Genomic DNA, 19691 nt, shown 5'->3' with positions numbered 1-19691 from the left:
AAAATAATGTCTCTAAAATTATTTCAGTGGTAGAACAACTTTTAACCGGACGGATTCTACCGCAGCTGCAGCCTGAGAGGGCTCACATCGGATGCAACAGCACCATGCAACTTTCCTGTTCAGGTAGGATCACTCAGGCCCGAGCATCTTCTTTACGGCATACGTTACATGTTGTACTCGTAGCCTGAGTGGAGATAACCAATAGCTGACGATAAGACGAAACGATCTAACACTGAAATCTCAAAACCAACGCCATGGCAGAGCCGGCGAAGAAACCAAAGAGGGTTTTTGTCGGGGGAAGCAAATACACACTACCCTATAGCTGGAAGGTGGGACATGTTAATATGATGCATCAAACCCCCACTTATATGAGTTTTCATACCCTGTTTGTTCACTTACTGTAATGCGCTTTACCACTTAGAGAGAGAAAATGGTATTATGAGTTTCCCAGGGTGCAAACATATGGACGGGCATCTCCTGAGTGTGTCTCTGCGTCCCATCATCCATCCTTCACCATCTCTAAGTGTGTTTCTCCTGGACGGTCTGTTTCCTACCATCTCCCATTTCCTGCATTCCCACCATCCACAGTATCCATCACTCACCTGCTACTAACTGGGTTGTGTATCATGAGAATGTCACTTATTTTCATTGACAAATAGACCAAAATGTTCTGGCAGTAGTGTTTCCAAACAGTATTTTGCTTTTATTTGTTGCTACTTCTGGTGTTTCACACTAGATAATACTTTTTTGATGATATGTATTTTTCCAATATGCTGTCTTTTGGCATACTTATCTGGCAACACAAAGTTTCCCTCCTCAGTACAGTTTGGCCCAATTTTCACTAGAAGTGTGTAATAACTACAAAAAAAAAAAAAAAAAATTAACAAAATAAAAAAAGTTGCACATAAGCTGTCACTGACTTCTCTGACACTCATTCTGAATACATGCAGGATTGTCCCTGAGGCACACATTATGCACAAAAAGGTTCATGGGATGGATTTTTAAGATGCTTTCAAGATGCTTTTAGGCCCAGGTCTTAATACAGGGGGTAAGAGTATTAAAACTGATTTGCATATACCGTAAAATAAATAAAAAAATAAAATATAATCTTTAGTAAAGCAAAGACGGGGGCTTTTCTAGTCTCTGTTTGGCAGTGTCATTTCCTCCCCTTAAGACCTGCCAAACAAGGGAGTGCAGCCTCTGTCCCCTGACCATCGCTCATCCTCCTCTCCTCCTTCATCTCACTCTGTGCATGTTTCCCTTTGGTTTTTCTGTTTTAATGAATCCGTCCAGCCGCTGTTCTTTGAAGCCTTAAGCCAAGCAATTAACGTTCAGCAAAAGCCTGGCTAAATTCTTGTGAGGAAATTGGCATGTGTATGTCAAAGCTGCCTTCAAAACAAGTCACACAACTCAGTGCATGCACTTTTTCTTTTCATACAGTTTGAATTCATTCAAAGTGACATCTGCTTTGCCCTTACAGTTTTAGCTATTTCATAACATAAGAGGTAGACACGTGCTCTGAGCCTTTGTCTTGAAAAAGTTTGGCGTTTCATCGCTTCCCAGGATGTATGTTAGAAATACCTGTAATGAGCTCTGCTCTCAAGTGGCTCTCATGTCTGTCATGGCCATGATGTTCATACACACTGTATGTCCATTTATTTCTTGTGTGTGTGTCTCTGTGTGTTCAAATATATGCAAATCAGGATCTTGGCTGTTTTAAACATGCACACACACACACACACACACACAACCACATAAAACAAGGGATGTTTGCAGGCACATTTAATCCTCTGGTTGTGTGTCACTGGAAAAGCCACTTTTCCCTTGAATGCCACATAAATTGAGCAGGTTTTAATAAGGATTAGCCCACACAGGGAGAAAGGTTGCTGCCAGAGTCTTAAAATGCAAACACACACACATGCAGCACTGAGGTGGGCAAGACCAGAAAACTGTATCCTGGGAAACAAAAGAGAAGATTACAAATAAAGTGAGCCAGAAAAGAGTAAAATGCAATATTAAGAGCAAAACAGAAAAAAAAAAAAAGCTATCTTGGCAGCTTATTTTTTAGAATAATTAAGGTCAAATTGATATTTCACCGTGAAATTCAAAACTGCAAATTCCCATTTATCTTGTCAGTTTTGTTTTAATCCTGAGGACTGTTCAGCGACAGACTGGGACTGTTAAAGCTTGCACCAAAACACAACACTTGAAAATATAGTAATCGAATGTGCTGGGATGCACAGCTGAAAATCTCCATAAAGCTGAGAACTGCAAAATTCTCTGTGGGTTTGTCACTACGAGTGACCTGTTTCACATTACACTCAGTTATTTGATCCAGTTCTAATATAAAAACATCGACTGGTGCAGCTTTAAATTAATTGTGCTGCAATTTCAGAAACCACAACTATCAACTACACAGTCCGACTATGAACCAGTCGTTGATATTTCATAATTACAGCTCACTGGTTCTGCAGCTCAATCTGCCATTGAACATTTCTTGTTTCTAAAATCTCCTCTCATGCTTTGAAGGCTAACACGCTCACATTCCTTGCGTTTCTTCCCGACTTGACCACAGTCCTGTGACTCCGACTGCTGCGACATTTACACATGACGGTGTGAGACAGAAGTGAGTGTGGACTGATTAACCGAAATGGAAAAAAGACGAGAGATTGAAAGAGAGACAGATTATGTTTGATTACTGATGTCACATCCAATCACAGTCATATCATGGAGCTGATGAACTCATACAGAGAGGATGGGCAGTGAGATTCCAGTTTAAATGTATTATAGTTATATTTTCTGTGAATTACTTCCTGCTGACTAATGAATGTGATGCTCAAATTTGTTTTCAGGTTATGCTTAAACACAAACACAGAACCTAAAACATAAATATTCACTCACACCCTTCAAGCAAGTAAAAAAAAAAAAAAAAAAAAAAACCCACCCATCAAATTAAAATGTGAGAAGAGTCCTCAGGTGTGGTGTTGAGTGCAATAAGCCCCCACTGACCCACTTCAGTATATACAGGTAGAGCGAAGTAACTTCAACTGCTGCTTTAATTAGAGCCCCCTTCTAATTATGTTTAAAACACCAGAGTGCAGAGCACTTGTCATAGTTGCAGGTGAGAAATGAGCCACCAGCATATCCACTAATATTACTCTGTGTTTGCCTATGCTCCCAAATGTACATGACAGTTTGTCAGCAACCATTTGGCCTTTCCCTCAGCTGTGTGACTCATAAAAACTCGCAAGGTTAAACTAAAAATAACATCTTCCTCTTCACCGTTTCGTCTCCGTCTTTGTCCGTTTCACTTTCCTTTTCAGACTCTTCCCTCATCCTCTATTCCTTCCTTCTACCATTTAGACATGAGAGAAGCAGCATTTAGCCAGTGACATTCTCAACAACAATCATCAGCAGCAGTGTGAACAACACTCTGTGGCACAGAACTGAAGTGTCCTTTCACACAGAATAAAGGACAAACTGTTAGTCTGCACAGAAACGCATAGGGCTGTTAGTGCATGAGAGATACTGCACATAAATGTGTTTTCATGCTCACTGGACACTTATGTATTCACACACACACACACACGCGCATGCACACACACACACACACACACACACACACACACACACACACACACACACACACACACACACACACACACACACACACACACACACACACACACACACACACACACACACACACACACACACACACACACACAGTGCTCTTGGTCTATGTCCTCCACTTCACCATAACGCAGACAGACCTTTGGCCCCTGAGGGCAGATGATTGTGTTAAATAGCATCACTGTCAGTGCAACCCGCGCTCTACATTCACTGTTCCTGCTCGGCCACATGGTGCTGGTGCAGCAGGAAAATAAACGCCTCCGCACTCCCACCACCCTCACCACTCAAGGCTATGTTCTACATGTTATCCTTGCTATGACCTCCTGCTATTCTGATTATGTCACTGTATGAATGGCTGAAGAAGAATGGCTGGAGAGCCATGGGTTGAAGAGTATAAGGCTGACGTGGAGAAGAAAAATCCTGCTAAGAGGTGGGGTGGAGTGGGAGTGGGGTGGTGTGATTGCTGCTTTCAGACTGAAAATCACATGTGGTTTAAAAGAGAAGCCAAACAAAAGTAATGTTATTCTGTTAACACCTCTGAGAATATGAAATACACACAGCAGACACCGTACAGCCTGTGCCTCCTTCACTCATCCAAAGCTCGACTTCACAGCAGCAAGAACGATCAACATCTTAAGGACTGCAGACTGAACAGGAGGATTACTGCAACGCTACAGGGCACATGCTACAGGGACTGTGATGCTGGACTGAGGTACCCAGGCAAATGATATGGCATGAGCAAAGTATCTGCTGGGTGACCTTAGATGGCAGTGGCATGGTGTAGTGCAGCCCTGTCTCATTGAAATGAATGAGATTCATGTGTTTGTCTAAATTAACTACATCATCAGCAGTAAGGCATCTAATCTACATTTTAGCTGCTTATTTGAAAGTAAACATGGTCCAATCTAATTTTTTTAAATTACACAGATGCAGCTAGACCAGTTTGTGTCTCTGTACACACATTTGTTTTTACCAAATGACCTTCGGGATGATTAAAAACAAAACTAAGGTCTAAGAATGAGAGAACTCAGGATCATCTAATTATGTTGTTAAATAAGCATAAATACAGTTAAATCAGTTTTAAATGGTTACAGACTTTCAGTCATGTTTTCAATTGCCCATCTCATACACAATGAATTGGAAATTATTCATTTACACGTGTCTTAATATTACACCATATGCAGATTAATTAAAATTTGCAGAGACGAGATTAACTCAGACACATAGACAGGATGCAAAGATCAGTCATTGTATCTGTCACATACTGTTCCATTAGAAAGAAGTGCTGTTATCTACAGAACTGGTGTTTTACAACAAAAAAAATGTGTATCATAAAAATTGTGTATAGTACCTGAGCTGATTTATTTATTTATTTATTTATTTTTTAAGTAGACAGCCTGGAACAATTCAGCTAATTGGATTTAGACGATAAGAATTAGTTAATAAGACTGTGCAAGGTGCATGAGAGTTGGTAAAATCTCTTTTTAAAACAGTGTAGAAAGAATAGAAGGAAGTGTCAGAGTGAAAACAACAAAATGGAAATCAGAAGCGAGGGCCAGAGAGGGCCTGGAGCAGTGCAAAAGCCACAGTGTTGAGAAAAGGCAAGAGAAAGATGGACTGTAACCATAAAACCAGAGATTGTTCAGCTGTGTAAAGTGGGAGAACGTAAAGACAGTGCTGCTGTTTATCTGAATTCAGACATTTAGAAATGTGCCTGAATGTAAGATCATATACGATACAGTACCCGATAATTAACGTGACGAGGTGTTTACAATACAGATGTTAACACGAACTGAACAACTTGTGTATTTCATGATGCTTTGGAGAAATTCACATCAGAAAGGGTTAATTTTAAAGGGAACACAAGATGCTGATTAAAATGACTCCACAGTGAAAGCATGAGACATAAAAACTCAACAATTATGCATGAAACAGTATCAACTAAGGCAGAATGCAAATGTTGCATTACAGAGGAGACAATATGCAAATATTAAATTAAAAATAAACACAATATGTAAATGTGATATTATATGAGGCAATACAAAACCATCGGATTCACTGGGAAAATTTGCAGACTGGGTGTAAATGTTAATGGGAAAGAGTTAATATTGTTGGAGTGGCTTTAAAAAGCAGCCTCATCTCAGTATAGAGTTTATTTTAAGATGAGGTGAACCCATTATTGCTCAGGTCAGGTCAACAGAAACTTCAGAACTACTCTTTTTTGTTTAATGTTATTTCAGAAATGATATCGTAAGGTGCTCTGAGTCCAGCCTTTCTCTGTGTTTCATGTAATAACTGTAAAAAATAAAAAAAGTTTGTCTTTTTACTTATTATTTCCAATGTAATTGCCAGACATTAGCACAGACACTTGGTTTGGTTTGAACAAGTAGCTGCAACAAAACTCTGGCAGGCCCCTTATTATAAACCATTATTATGCAATAACTAGGCTAGCTGAAACGTAAGATGGCAATTTAACAAATTTTACTTTTGTAAACCATATTTTTTTAGATTCATATAAAATCTTATGTCAGTTTTGTGTGCAATCTTGACTGGACTGGACTTTTAATCATCAGTAGGCCTGTGTTCTCCCTGCACTAAACCATAGTTAACGGGACATTTGAAGTTTAATTATACTAGTTAGATGTTTTCTGTGGCTGAACATTTGTAAGTTTGTGAGAAAACTACACGTGTGGAGAGTGAGAGCCATTTACCAGGCAGGGTCTTGCATTATTTGGTGTCCAAAAGACAGCATCTAGTTGGCAGAATCAGCGCAGACATGAATAATGATTGTTTTTTGCTCCAGAATTGGCATGCTGCGGCATTACCATACTCTTACATCACCATGCAAAAGCACTTGTGAAGGACATGTTGTATAAAATTCTCACTGATGTATCGTTGTTATTTATGTTTGACTCATTCTGATCTGAGCAAATAGTTGGTCATGCAAAAATGAGATCAAAAGTAGTTTAATACATCAAGAGTCAAAACCACATTTTGAATGTACTTATCACTGTGAGCTGCACTTTTTCTGTTTTACATCAAATTACAGCAGATACTCAAACTGGGCTTTGAACAAGTGAAGCTTCTGCACGAAGCCTAAAAATATAAGAGGAGACCAGGGCTTCTTGTTAGTCGTCACTTTGTCAATAGTTTCCCTACAAGAGGGCGCTACTTAAAAGTGCAGCACTAGGTGTGTGCCTCTCCATGGTCTGACGCCATATCCAGTCTGTGGCAAAGCACACTTAACTGAGGTAAGCACCAATTAGCCATTTTTCATATTCAGAAGTTTTTTTAAAAAAAGCATTTTGATATTTTTAGTAATAATCCTCTAGTGTAAAAACGTCATACTTGTATATTTGGACTTGTCAGAGGAGAGGATCTAATGTCTCGATATACTTCAGTTAATGTCCTGCATAAAGCCAACTTTAAAATATAGACAGCATTAGCAGAGATGGCAGTCTGGGGCACACTGTCACATAATGATAAGAGATAAGTTGCCAGTAAGTTTAAAACAGCAAAGAAGCAGAAAGCAAGTAAAATGAGAAAGACTCCAGATGCTGTGCCTGGTTTGTGTGGGGCCATCAGAAAACAGCCCTCCAGGACAGACTCGGGTCCAGTGCATCAAAAATGCACAGTGGGTTCATGAAGAGTGCAGCCCTGGAAAAACTTTTTATGTGAGCCGCAAGTGTGATTCCCATGATGAGGAGACTGACTAGTTAGTTTGGACAGTGTCTGACAGGTTTTATTTAAAGGTTTGATTGAAGTTATTTTCCTGTTTTAGCTGGAAATGGTTTAATGGCTTCGTTCCAGGATTTATTCACGTTCAAAGATTAGTCGAGCTTTTTCTGTAGCTGAATATTAAAATCCATCATGACATTTCACCCCACAGTGGGACATCTTACCCACCGACAGGGCAACATGTCCCACGTTCACTCTCACAATCCGAATGTTTGTAAGTCTGAACTGAAACAAATATATGAAAATGAAATAAATAGAAAATATGTGCCTGAGACTGTTCTTTCATGTGACTTTTAACATTATTATGTATTAATCCCAAGACGTATAAAAAGAGTGTGACGACATGCCCTGGTCTCCCCTACATGGCTATTACATCTGTCAGCAGTTTCATTTCAAGAGGTGCCTCTGCTTCAGTAGCACAATATAAGGCAAAAAAAAAAAGAAACAGCCTTAACAATCTGCTTTGTGTTGTCATTTACTTTAAAACAGACTTGAAGGGCTGCAAAAGGAAAATAATGAACAGAGAATTTGACGGTGGTTTATCTAGTCACACCCTGCACATTCCCATTGTCAAACAATTAGACACCCACTCTGTCTGTAGGAATCCTTCCTCTCCTTGGTATGTCCTCTGCATGAATATCTTTTCTTTTTAATTTCCTTTCCTCGTCCGACTGCATGAAGAAAAAAAAAAAAAAACTGTTAGCCTAGAGATAGAGCATAATTACGAGCAGAGAAAGTGCCTAAATTGACATTCTCACTGCCTCTTGGTTTGGAAAGGTCCTCCTAAGAGGCTTACAGCGTGACAAACCTGCTGCATTAATAGGTTAATCCTTAAGCTTCACCGCCGCCTTCACTGTCTCTACACCTTCGTGTATTTGTTGTGAACGCACGGTTATTTTCCCTGGTTTCTGAATACTTCCCCCTTTTGCTTTCATAATTCAGTGCCCTGTGTGCTACTTTTTTGTCTTTGGTTAATTAACATTTAACTAACACATTGTTTTTTTTTTGTTTTGTTTTTTTGGTGATATTCTCTCTCGTCGTCTTCTTGCCTGCCTTTTTTTTTGCCCTTCGCTCCCTCATTACTTTGTCTTCTTCTTGCCTCTCTTTTGGTGTCGTCTTTGATTTCAGCCCTGCGGCAAAGTGGTGAGTCGTCGACGTCCTCGAATGGATAATTAGAATTACACCAAGACACTGTATAACTGTGAAAGTGTTTCATATATGATTAATGCACTGCCAAGCTGCTTCTGTAACACTCGCGCATGCAAATATTCCCACACTTTCCCCATCGTTCTTACGCCAAAGCATTTCACTACTTTTTTGTCTCTAGTCTTTCGTTTTTTTTTGCTGGCAGTGCTTCTCCCCATGAGGACATACTTTACCACCTCTTCTCATGCACATGCACACCCCTGTTTTCACCTGTTTTCTTGTCTCCATCTCTTAACGTCTTCTGAGGTTTCTTCGACACTTAAAAGCTGCTTCACTCTGAGAGCACACACTCTTGACTGAATGTGCACTTTACACAGTAATACACAAATGGCTGCAGCCATTTTTACCAGCTGTCTCATCTAAGCCTCCTCTTTCTCCCTGCGTCTCATTTCTCTTAAGAGGATATGCATCCATATAACACACACACACACACACACACACACACACACACACACACACACAGGCTCACAAAACACCACAAACTGATGGATCGACTACACACGTTGCCTGTCCTTGATCTTCCCCTTCTTGCTTTTTTCCTCCTCCAGCTCCTCTTCCCAGATGAGGACTTAAAACAAGTTGGTATCCTCAGACTCCTGTCTCAATAATGTGATATTCATGTTTTGTAGCATCGCAGCCCCCGAGGAAGCAATCTTTCCACCATCATGCTTAAGGAATCATCAAAGCCACTTGCTTGTGTACCTCTCTTATTGCATCAATCCACTGAAGGCAGTAATGGCCAAATGAGTCTTTTATGAAGGAGCTTGTTCCTGGAGACAGACGTGTCCACAGGAAGTTGTGGGGTAACTTCCACCAGCACCTCTTTTTATTGCCATTGCATGGAACGATGCACTTCTCTACGACTTTCAGCACTCTCCTCACGGTCCTTCTGAGATTTATGCCTTTTGTTTTCTTATTTATGATATGATTTATTTCCCTAGCAGCACGGTGTTGTATGTCTTAGGATTCCCTGAACATACAGTTGTCCAGCACCAGCATCGAGTCCGGCTTTGGTTGTTTTCCGTTCTGGGCTACTCAAGAAATGAGGCAGTGCAAATTTGCTGCCTCAATAAAAGAAGATCTGCCACTCCCTATGTAGATTTAAAAGGCTCATAAAGAAGTTTAAGAAAACGCAGTGGTTGGTATTTTCCAGTGATTACACACTAATGAGAACATTTTATTAATATTAGATTCCATTTCTGCTAATAGGTCGCTCTAAATATAGCACATTGAACCTTTAAATGAGGACAGCAGCTAGAATTTTACTATTTTACTAGGTCAAAAAGCAAAAAAAAGGAAAATATCAAGAATGCAAGAGGCTACAAACTGGGCAGAAAAACATGGATAGATGGCCATTTGCACATTGTGACACTCGGGGCCATGTCTAAAAATCATTCTTCATTCAGTTCTCCCTCTCTCTGTAACAGTCACACAATCATTTAATCTATTTTTAGCAGTGATTTCAGATTCAACACTTACAAATTATTAGCGTTTTTCTTCACTGACAGTTGTAGAGTCCATGCCAGAAGCATTTTTTTTTTTTGTTTAGTGGATTTTTTTTCCAAGGTCAAGTGTAGAAATTTTCACACACATCATAGATCAGCAAATATAGAGTTCTATAGGAAGCAGGGAGTAATATAATCAAGTCCGTGAAAATGCAGGGACTGGAATTAGGAAACAGTAAAGGGGAAACAAAGAGTGAGAGACATTTGTAAACTTTCTGTTTAATCTTTGCAAATGCATATGTTGCATTATCTGATCCCTGAGTCCTTCTATACCAGCTACAACATAAAGTAGAAAATAGTCTTATTCAGCTCAGTGTTAGAATCAGTCCAGTAAGCTCATCAGTGATATATTACAATGCAAGACATTATGGGCTCATTTGAGTTTAAATACATCCAACATCACCCTCCCATTATTTCTAACATTTATTATCACGTTTTTAATTGATGGCCGTTAGTTTATAGTTGCTGTGCAGGACAGTCATGAGCTCACTCAGGGATTAATTAATGGTTTTTCATCTCATGTTTTCCATGAACCACCAGCTGCTTCGGCCTTTTCTTTGTCAGATGATACTCAGCAGAAATGAATATTTTGATGGAAAAACTACTGATTACATTCCTGATGTCACATGTCAAATGAAGAACCGCTCTCCAGTCGTGTCCTGGGGATCTAAATCTCCGGGTGCATAAAGATCATGAAAGCAGGAACCTGCACGGAACAGAGTATGTGTACTGGGTCTGATTAATTTAACTTTTTTAATAGTATTGTGACTTTATTATTCATACAATACAACAAGACAAAACTTAATTTGCTAAATAAAATCTCTAGTTTTTCAAATTGCAGCTTTCTAGATTTACTCACCTGGGCCAGGACTGTATGCTAGGTATTGTAATTACTGTGCATGCTTTATGATAATCTAATATTCTTGACGTGAGGGATTTGTCTTGGCTCGACTCAGAGCTGTCCTCCCACTTCAAAAATGTTATTTGGGCATCTTTATTTACAGGCTAGAATCCAGCAGCTATCACCTGTTGTCTCAAAGGTGTCTCGTTTTATTTTTTCCCAGAAGACGGCAGCAACTAGACAAATAACAAAGACTATACCAGACACTTAATGCCTCTTTGTTCCTACTTTGATTCTTTTAATGTGATATTTTTACCCTTGAATTCTGACACAAAGGCTGTTTTTACTTTATAAGGATTGTGGTGTAATGTATCGTGGCTTTCTGTGCAACTGTGACTATCATACAATTATCCCTCACTTCAGGTTTCATCACACTATCTAATGACCGGTGTCTGTTGTCATTTGGAGCAGAGATATGGGTTAGTGCGCCCTACTTCACCACAATAATGAAAAATAGTTCTTAAGCTAATTCTGTTTTTCACAGCTTGTGAGTATACATGTGTTTGATGTGTATGCACACTACTATGACCAGGGCTGAAACACAAACTCATTGCACTCTACCCAGTATTATAACCCACCTAAATCCCTGTTATTCCACAGGATTATGAGGACATGTGTCAAAAGACAGCGATGGCGAATGACAACAACATCCTCATTTCTGCATTTTTCAGCCAAGACTCGAGTGCCTGTCTGTCTGCCTCTCCCTCCACACTCAGCTCCAACATGTCATTAACTTAGTGCTGATTCAAGAGAGGATGCCAAACAACAATCATCCATCAAGAGGCCAACAGGAAATCGGCATGATGGGACTTTGGCACTCAAGGGGTCAATCGTGATACTGGTCACGTTTCCGTACACAAACACAACAGAGATGAGCAGTGACGTGTGCCACCACGGTTCATTACGTTAAGATGTTAAGCAGTAGAGAAATGCATTTTAAAAATAACAGAAACATTGTTATATGTAAGTGCCAATGGCTGCTCGTCTCCCTGCAGTTTCCCCTGATGTTTCACTGCTGTAAACAATAAAGACCTTAAACTGAAAGCTTTTAAAGTGCTATTTTCCTGGAGTAAAACTTGACTGCACAAATGCCTCCATTATTAGTTATATTCTCTGTCCTGGTGTTCAGGATCAGTCATGGAGGGTCTTTTCTTCTAGCAGTTATGCCCCTTGACTTGACATCACACTTGTAAGTTACTTCTTAATTAGATGGCCCTGAGTAAAGGGACTGACTAAGTTATGTTCACATCACAGGCTTAATGCTCAGTTCTGGTCCTTTTTTTTATAAGACCCATTCTTCTCATGCTAACATGTATACAGCTCAAACAAGGACGTCCCAACTGATGCATAACAACAACAGCGATGTCACTGGTGTGACTTGATCAGAGTCTAGTCTCTGCACTGACACCTGTCACTGCTGCACGTGTTCAGAGAAGTGAGACGTTAAAACGAACAGGAATTTCGTTCCGACTGTTCTGAGAGTGGCTGCCAAGCTGCACAGAGCGAGAGATTGAGCGTGGATCGTAGTCGCCCAGTTCCAGTTTGAAGAATCAATTTTGGTTCGTTCACACTTATTTAAAAATATCCGAGAAAACATGATTTTGGATCACTCCGACAGGTCATGTCAACATAGCTTTACAGTTAGTACTCAATGCTTTAATCTGTGTGTCTGTCTTAAATATCTTTCTCCTGTCAGCTTGACTTTTTGTATTTTCTGTTTAATTGCTTTTTAATTCTGGGCAATAACGTCGATCTGTGGAGGAACGTCATGTTAACCGGGCTTTTTTTTTTTTTTGCAAACTTTGGCACATTTCCTGAAATGTTTGCGTAACTACATTGTCTGAGCCCAACTACAAAAAAGTATAACCTCATAGATGATGTGGCTAGTGCAAAAACAGCTCAATGTGAAGTAGAACATAGTAATATCATGATTATCAGCTCAGCTTGTCATGAGTCCTCTCTAGGCCTTTTATTCTACGATGGGTACTGAAGTCAAGAGGGGAGGTGGGCTCACCGGGCTACACAGTCATGTAAGTCTAGATACTATAAGCTGAAACTCATTCAGAGAAAATGGCCAAAATTAAAAGTAGAGAAACACTGTAAGGCACTGCAGTAAAGAAAATGCACCTCTGCCAGTCTTTTTAATGTAAAAACTGCCTTTAAGCATTAACACAGCCAACTAAAGAAATAAATAAACTACATAAAATAAATAAAGCTTTTCCTGTTCTATGTTGAGAGCTCCCAAAGCGTTTTGTCCATTTATTGTCCACTTTCTGGATGTAAAAGTGATTGAGCACTTGGTCTCTTTTTAAGTGTTCAGAAGATGTCTGATCCCTTTTATGGCTGAACCCATTAACACTACTGATATTTACGGTTATTCTTCCATCATGGCAAAAATATGGATGATTACAAACTGTACTCTTCACAGCTACTGACAAAAGCTAATGCAGCTGTTAATTCTACATATGACCAGTGAGGATCTGGAAGTGAGAACCCCAGAACCCCAGTGGCCAACTGGTTTTTTTTTTTGTTTTTTTGTTTTTTTAAAGCCAGCTATCCCTGAATATTAACACAACAAATACACAAAGACAGCGAGAAAGAAAAGTCTGGTCCTGTTGCTACACATACATTAAAAAAAACAACAAAAAAAACTGAAGTGCACAACAATATTTCTGCACAACTCCAAAGGTGCTAATTAAAATGTCCCCCTAATGTTTCCAGGGTGTGTTGATGAATGCAATCTCTTTCTGCCGATTGCATTGCATTCAACATACATGCACATTTCAACTGAGCCAACTAATAAAATGGAGCCTGCTGTTTGATTGGATTCCTCTTCTGCAATCAGAGCACACAGATGGTGTCAGACTCCTTAAAATGTTTCCACTATCATTTGTTGGTTCCTGAAAACCTCCACACCAGAGGTACAGAAGCAGCTTAAACTCACGTCGGTGATACACTTTGTATATTTTTCTAAAAGTTATGCAGCAGAAAGAGCAAAACCATCACATGCAATAGTGTGCAATAGAGCTTTTTTGGATTTAACGCACGGAAGTCAACTACATCAGCTAGCTTATGTATTAATATATGTAACCCGCTGATGTTAGATTTTGCATTTCATATTTCCATAAATGCCATCCACCCACATGAGACCCGAGTCAAATAAATAATCTGTTTCAGGGTTTTGCTTTTGATTTCAAACTGTGATTTAGTATATGAGTGGGAGCTCTGAATAGCATGCAGCTCTCCAGAGAGTTTCATCAGTATGCATACTGCCCGCCTCTTTATGCTAATTCCTTACACTGGAAACAAAGCCCAATAACCCCAATCTCAGTCATTTCATTCACACTGGCTTTGGCCATGTCCAGCAACACAGTGCATTTACTCAACATCAGGAAATATATTTATTGCCTCTTTTCTTTCCCCTAGAATCATCTCGCCCTGTGCTCATCTGTCTGAATAATCAGCCGCTCTGATTGCATGGTTAATAGCACCACTGCCGATGTGGAAAAACCGACTGTGTGTACCTCAGACATGGAGGCTAACAAGAAACAGCCACAGGCAGTGACTCACAATCTGGACTGTTGACCTCAGAGCTTAAACTTAACTATGATAAAATATAACAGGACTCTGCTGTGTTAACAATGAATAAACTGTGAGGCATGTTTGTGGTCAGTGTGTTTGGCTAATAATCCTACAGCTTTTCTTGGTTTCTGTGCCAAATGAAAATGTGTTAAAAATTTAAAGAGTCATCATTAAAACATATTTCATACAGCAGGCTAAAGGTCAAAACAAAACGTACCACGGTAATCGGCATTTTTTTGTGAAAATGTATTCAATAATGTTTTATGCCGGTGGTATGGATGCTTGACAAAGGCCAGTATTTTGGTTCAGTAACTCTTTCTGTGCTAAGGACAGTTTTAGAAGCCCATGAACACAACCTCTCCAAATAATTCCTAAAATATTCAACAATATATATTCAACAATATTCAGGCTTTAAGTGTGTTATTAATTTGTGATTTATAAAGTATTGAGTTTGGCCCGTGAAGCTTCAGCTGTGAAATCACCAAGAGGGAACATGAGAATCTTCCCTCCATCAAAAGACCTTCAGTGATTCTCATCAGCCACTCAGAAAGCAATAACAATAACACCCAGAGAAGGCAGATGAAAGTGCCAAGTCGAGTCATTTTACCAGAACACCTTTCCCCCAGCAAACTGCCGTGTGCTTTTCTGACCAAGCAGGCGTAACAAAAACAGCACCCATGCAGTAGCTGTTGGAGCTACCTACGCTGGGGCTGTTAATCTGTCTGACTCTGTTGGATTGTCTTGTTTGTTGGGACTTGCACTCTCTGCCCTTTGGCTTTGGTCTTTATGTTGATAGAAGTCGTAGGAGGACAAACAAAAGAGGATTTTTAAGGTTTACAGAGAGAGCTCAAACATTTCAAAGTTCATTTGTCCAATATTCAGGTCCAGACCATATCCCTGCTAAAGTAATGCCTTCCCCACCTTTCTCAGCTGCACTTGGGTCTGGCACTGGTGTAATGAGCAAATGAGTAGACTAAACCAAGATGATGAGCAGTGGAAACATAGCATTGTGTATGTCGAGCTCAGAGCACTATTCTCCACAAGAGCTGCTAAACATTCAGACCAAAAACAACACAAGCGGCTGCACCGGTTGTGTCTGTTGCTCAAAAGGCTTTATGGTTTAAATATCAGCACTGTACTGTAACAGCAGTGTACACCTGTACAGGTCTGTCTGTCATGCTGTACTACAGTATACAATAGTTTGCATTTCAATTACTTCCTGAAAGAAACGATGGTGTTGGAGTATAAAATATGGGACTATGATTTGTCTCATTTTCTTTGTCTCTCTGCAGATCCTGTCCCTGCCATCACAGACTGCTGCCAAAGAAATCCAATTAGGAATGTTTCAACATGGCTGACAAACGACTCTTGCCGCTCTTCCTCATCTACACACCCACTCGCAAATGTTACTGTACACAAACATTTGTGCCCACACACAAACACACACACACACACACACACACACACAGGAAATCACACTTTTGTATGTTTAATTTAAATGTACATACAATCATGTACATACAGCATGTACAAAAACAGCTCCAGCACACACACACACACACACACACACACACACACACACACACACACGCCCACACGCACACACACGCCCACGCCCACACACACACGCACACACACAATGGACTCATGGCTCTCTCACTTGCATCCTAATTAGTTTCCATGAAATGTTTGCATCTCTGTCTGCTGTGGGTATCTCATTGATTTGCAGAGTGAACTGGGACACACCTTAATGGTCATACAACTTTCTGTGCAGAGGGATCAATAGACTCATCATACAGAGACCATGCTCTTGAATGTAGATACAGAGACTACACAAGACAACTCATTGATCATGGCAGTGGGTTTGAAGCCTGGTTTTAATTATATTCACAAAAGTGTTGCTCACTGGGTGATGAAATAAGTCACACAAGATAAATGATAAATTGTATAAAAGAGATGCAGGTCCAGCAACATACAAGCTGCATGGCTGGCACTGTGTTTACACTAGAAAAAAACAGACCTGCAGTCTAAAAACACCTTTCAGTGCTTCACCTACTGCAGCCTATATGTCAGGATAATAATCTAATCTATGTTCCCATGATAATTACATAAAGTCCACTGGCTGTGTTTCATCCCTGGTGAGCCTGATGATGAGGGTTAAGGGCCATCATTTACAGTAATTCTGAGGAATTATTAAAATGTGTGGGAAGTAATCATTTCAAAATTACAGGAACGACCTTCAGCCCCATCACTCAGAGCAAACTGTAAAAGAAACTTCATTTGACTCGGAGGGTTCTCCACATTCAAACAGGTAGCAAGACAGCCAAATACTGGTTCACCACAGAGTAGTGTATATACAGTCCTCGAGGATCATTTTCTTCTGACATGTATTTTTACACTCTGAGTTTATACAGCTTTATATTTCAGGTTTAGTTCACCTGCTTTAATGGATTGTTTCACTGACTTAAAGTACTTGATAAAGCTGCTGCTGTGCTTTAAAACAATAGAAGAACAGAGGACATCACACACCAAGCTCCTTCTGTTAGAACACACTTTAAATCTCCTTTAAAGCAACACATGCTATACCGACGCAGACCTGCAGGTTTCTATAGGACAAATACAAACTGTGCTTCCTTTCAGTCAACGTGGTGTCTTGAAGGGCCTTTGTGCGTGTGGCAGACGTACTGAAATGCATAAATAAATGAGTATGCTGTTTAACATCCCACTCTGCAGCTGCTTCCTGTGCAGTGTTGTGCTTTGAACACTCATATCATCATGTCTGTTACAGCCATGTATAAAAGCATATCATCTACTCAATGAACTACATTCATTCAAATCAAGCTTGTTTCTTGGTAATGTGAAGTGCTTTTATTGCCACTTAGCCACTGGATGCTCCAGGCTGCATTGCTTCAGCTATTTCATTCAGCATGAGGTTAATGTGTTAGCTAATGGTGGGAGCTAGGAGGTTAGTCTATGCTCTACAGTGACTATGGGGGTGCAGGATATTATATTGGTTAGATCAGACAGCGACACTGGAAGAGCTGCTCAGTTAGGCCGTTTTAATTAGGGGGAGAATGTTGTTTAGGTTGCCTAAGGACTGGTTTCTAAACACATTTCCTCTTCCCTCTATTTGTCAAGTACATGTGTGGGGGGTCTATTACAGTTTAGAAGTCCAAGAGAGAGAAAACAGCACCGCCTGCATGTATTATTATCATGCAAACTTGTGTTTTAGTGAGGACAGAGCTTTTGTAATCATTTTAATCTGTATTAATTTAATTTTGTTATCCTGCAAGAACTTAACACCACAAATTTAGTCTTTACTCTCAGTCCCAAGTCACATTGTGTTTAAGAGTCTTTCCATTAGGCGTTAGAAATCTCCAGTCATCTACATAATGTTGCATGGACAGAACTCAGGAGTGTTGTGAAAACATCAAGTCCTGCAAACTCAACAACAACATTCATGAGCTGTTCCTACCTCAGACCAGGACCCGCAGTGTGACTGTGTCGAAGCACCAGGCACATGGTGGCCGCAGACATGTGAACAGTCCAAGTCCAGAGATAAATCCAGGGGAGTAGGTGAGTCCAACGAGCAGAGTCCAAGCACAGGTAAGTCCAAAAAACCAAAAAAAAGAAGCAGTTTAAGAATCCAGAACAAGTAAAACCCTGGAAAAACAAGGAACAGACTGAGGCTCGAAGCACAAACGCTACAACGAGCAGTACAAACAAATGGGCAACAAAGGAAACACACAAGTTTTATGAGGAAGTAGAACAGGTGTGTGGGTGTGGAAGGCAGGACTGGACATCAGGGAAATGGGACGGCAGAGTCAGGAGGAAAACCTGGAGACCCTGAAGGTCGGAGCCGGAATGCAAAAATACTTGGTTGGGTAAAAGAACAGATTTGACTCTTTTCAAATAATAGTTTAGTCTAAAAAGGACAATAAATCATTTTGGTTTGAGAATCTTAAAATCAGTAGTTTGGTCTGATCATTATTCCATAATCCAAATAAAGATATTTCATTCACAAAACTATACACACAGAAAAGGAGCCGTTTCTTCCTTTTAGCAGCTGAAAACAGCAAATATAAGGCAGAAAAAAACTACAATCAAATTCTATCAGTGTTTCTTCTGTTGAGCCTTTAATATATTCATCTATTAAATGTCCCAACTCAAGCACAAAATATACTCGACAGTGAAGATGTCAATAAAAACATGGCAGCAATAAGTTATCAGTGGACAGATTTAGCAAAAACAAAAGACAGAAGTAGCAGGTAGGAGGGAAAGAATGGGCAAATAGTGATGTGCCATGAAAAGGTGTTTTTCATGACACAATGGGTTTGAATTTAGATCTAAACAGTAGCAGCAGCAGGCTGCTGGCCTGACAGTCAGTAGTGTGCATCTTCTTCTGCAGGCTGGAGAAACATGTTAAAATGGGGTGAAGACACTTCTTAATTTGGGAATCCATCATTCTGACGCAAATTCAAACATAATCGTAAGAGCACAATGTAGGTAACAAGTCATCCCCCCTTCTTACCCGCCATCTGAATAATTCAGCACCTCCGTGACACACAGTCAGAGGTTTGTGTATGCGCTGCACAAACACACACGCCTACATAAATGGACAGTAAATCTGAGAAAGACTGATTTCACCTACGTGTGTTTTTTTCTGCACAGTTCCTTCTCTGGCACATGAATACTGCATCTTTTACACACATACACACATTCAGATTTTTTTGTTGTTATTCCTCTCACTTATACAACACACACACACACACACACACACAGACACACAACGTGAGGTTGAAAGGTGTGAAATCCCTGGTTGTGGTGGGAATTGAACATTCATTATTCATGAACAGGACCCTCTGCAGCACACACACACACACACACACACACACACACACACACACACATTCTTACAGGTGATTTATAACAAGTGTGCCCATTAATAATTGATGCCAGATTTTAATACCAATTCGTCCATCACTGTTTAGCCAACGTGGATGCTCACTCTGGTTACCTCTCCCATTATTAGCACACTTGACACCCAAAAATCAGTATATATACTTTCATTGATTGTTATAGCACCACTGTGCCACAGATGCTCCTTTAACCCTTCAGATACGGAG

The 19691-nt window shown here is 40.0% G+C and overlaps 1 long non-coding RNA gene across 2 annotated transcripts in view; it reads right to left on the bottom strand.

The window, feature by feature from the left end:
• LOC113128286 (uncharacterized) overlaps nt 1-18323 on the bottom strand; it is a 60027-nt gene extending 41704 nt beyond the window's left edge. For both annotated transcript variants that reach the window (XR_003295510.1, XR_003295511.1), the window contains exon 1: nt 18041-18323. This is a non-coding gene — a long non-coding RNA (uncharacterized LOC113128286). The remainder of the gene's footprint in view (nt 1-18040) is intronic.
• Nucleotides 18324-19691: the final 1368 nt, after the last annotated feature.

The sequence above is a fragment of the Mastacembelus armatus genome, chromosome 1 (assembly GCF_900324485.2).
Source record: "Mastacembelus armatus chromosome 1, fMasArm1.2, whole genome shotgun sequence".
Classification (NCBI taxonomy): Eukaryota; Metazoa; Chordata; class Actinopteri; order Synbranchiformes; family Mastacembelidae; genus Mastacembelus; species Mastacembelus armatus.
Note: the sequence above shows the minus strand (reverse complement) of the source record. Positions and strands in the feature narration are given on the sequence as shown.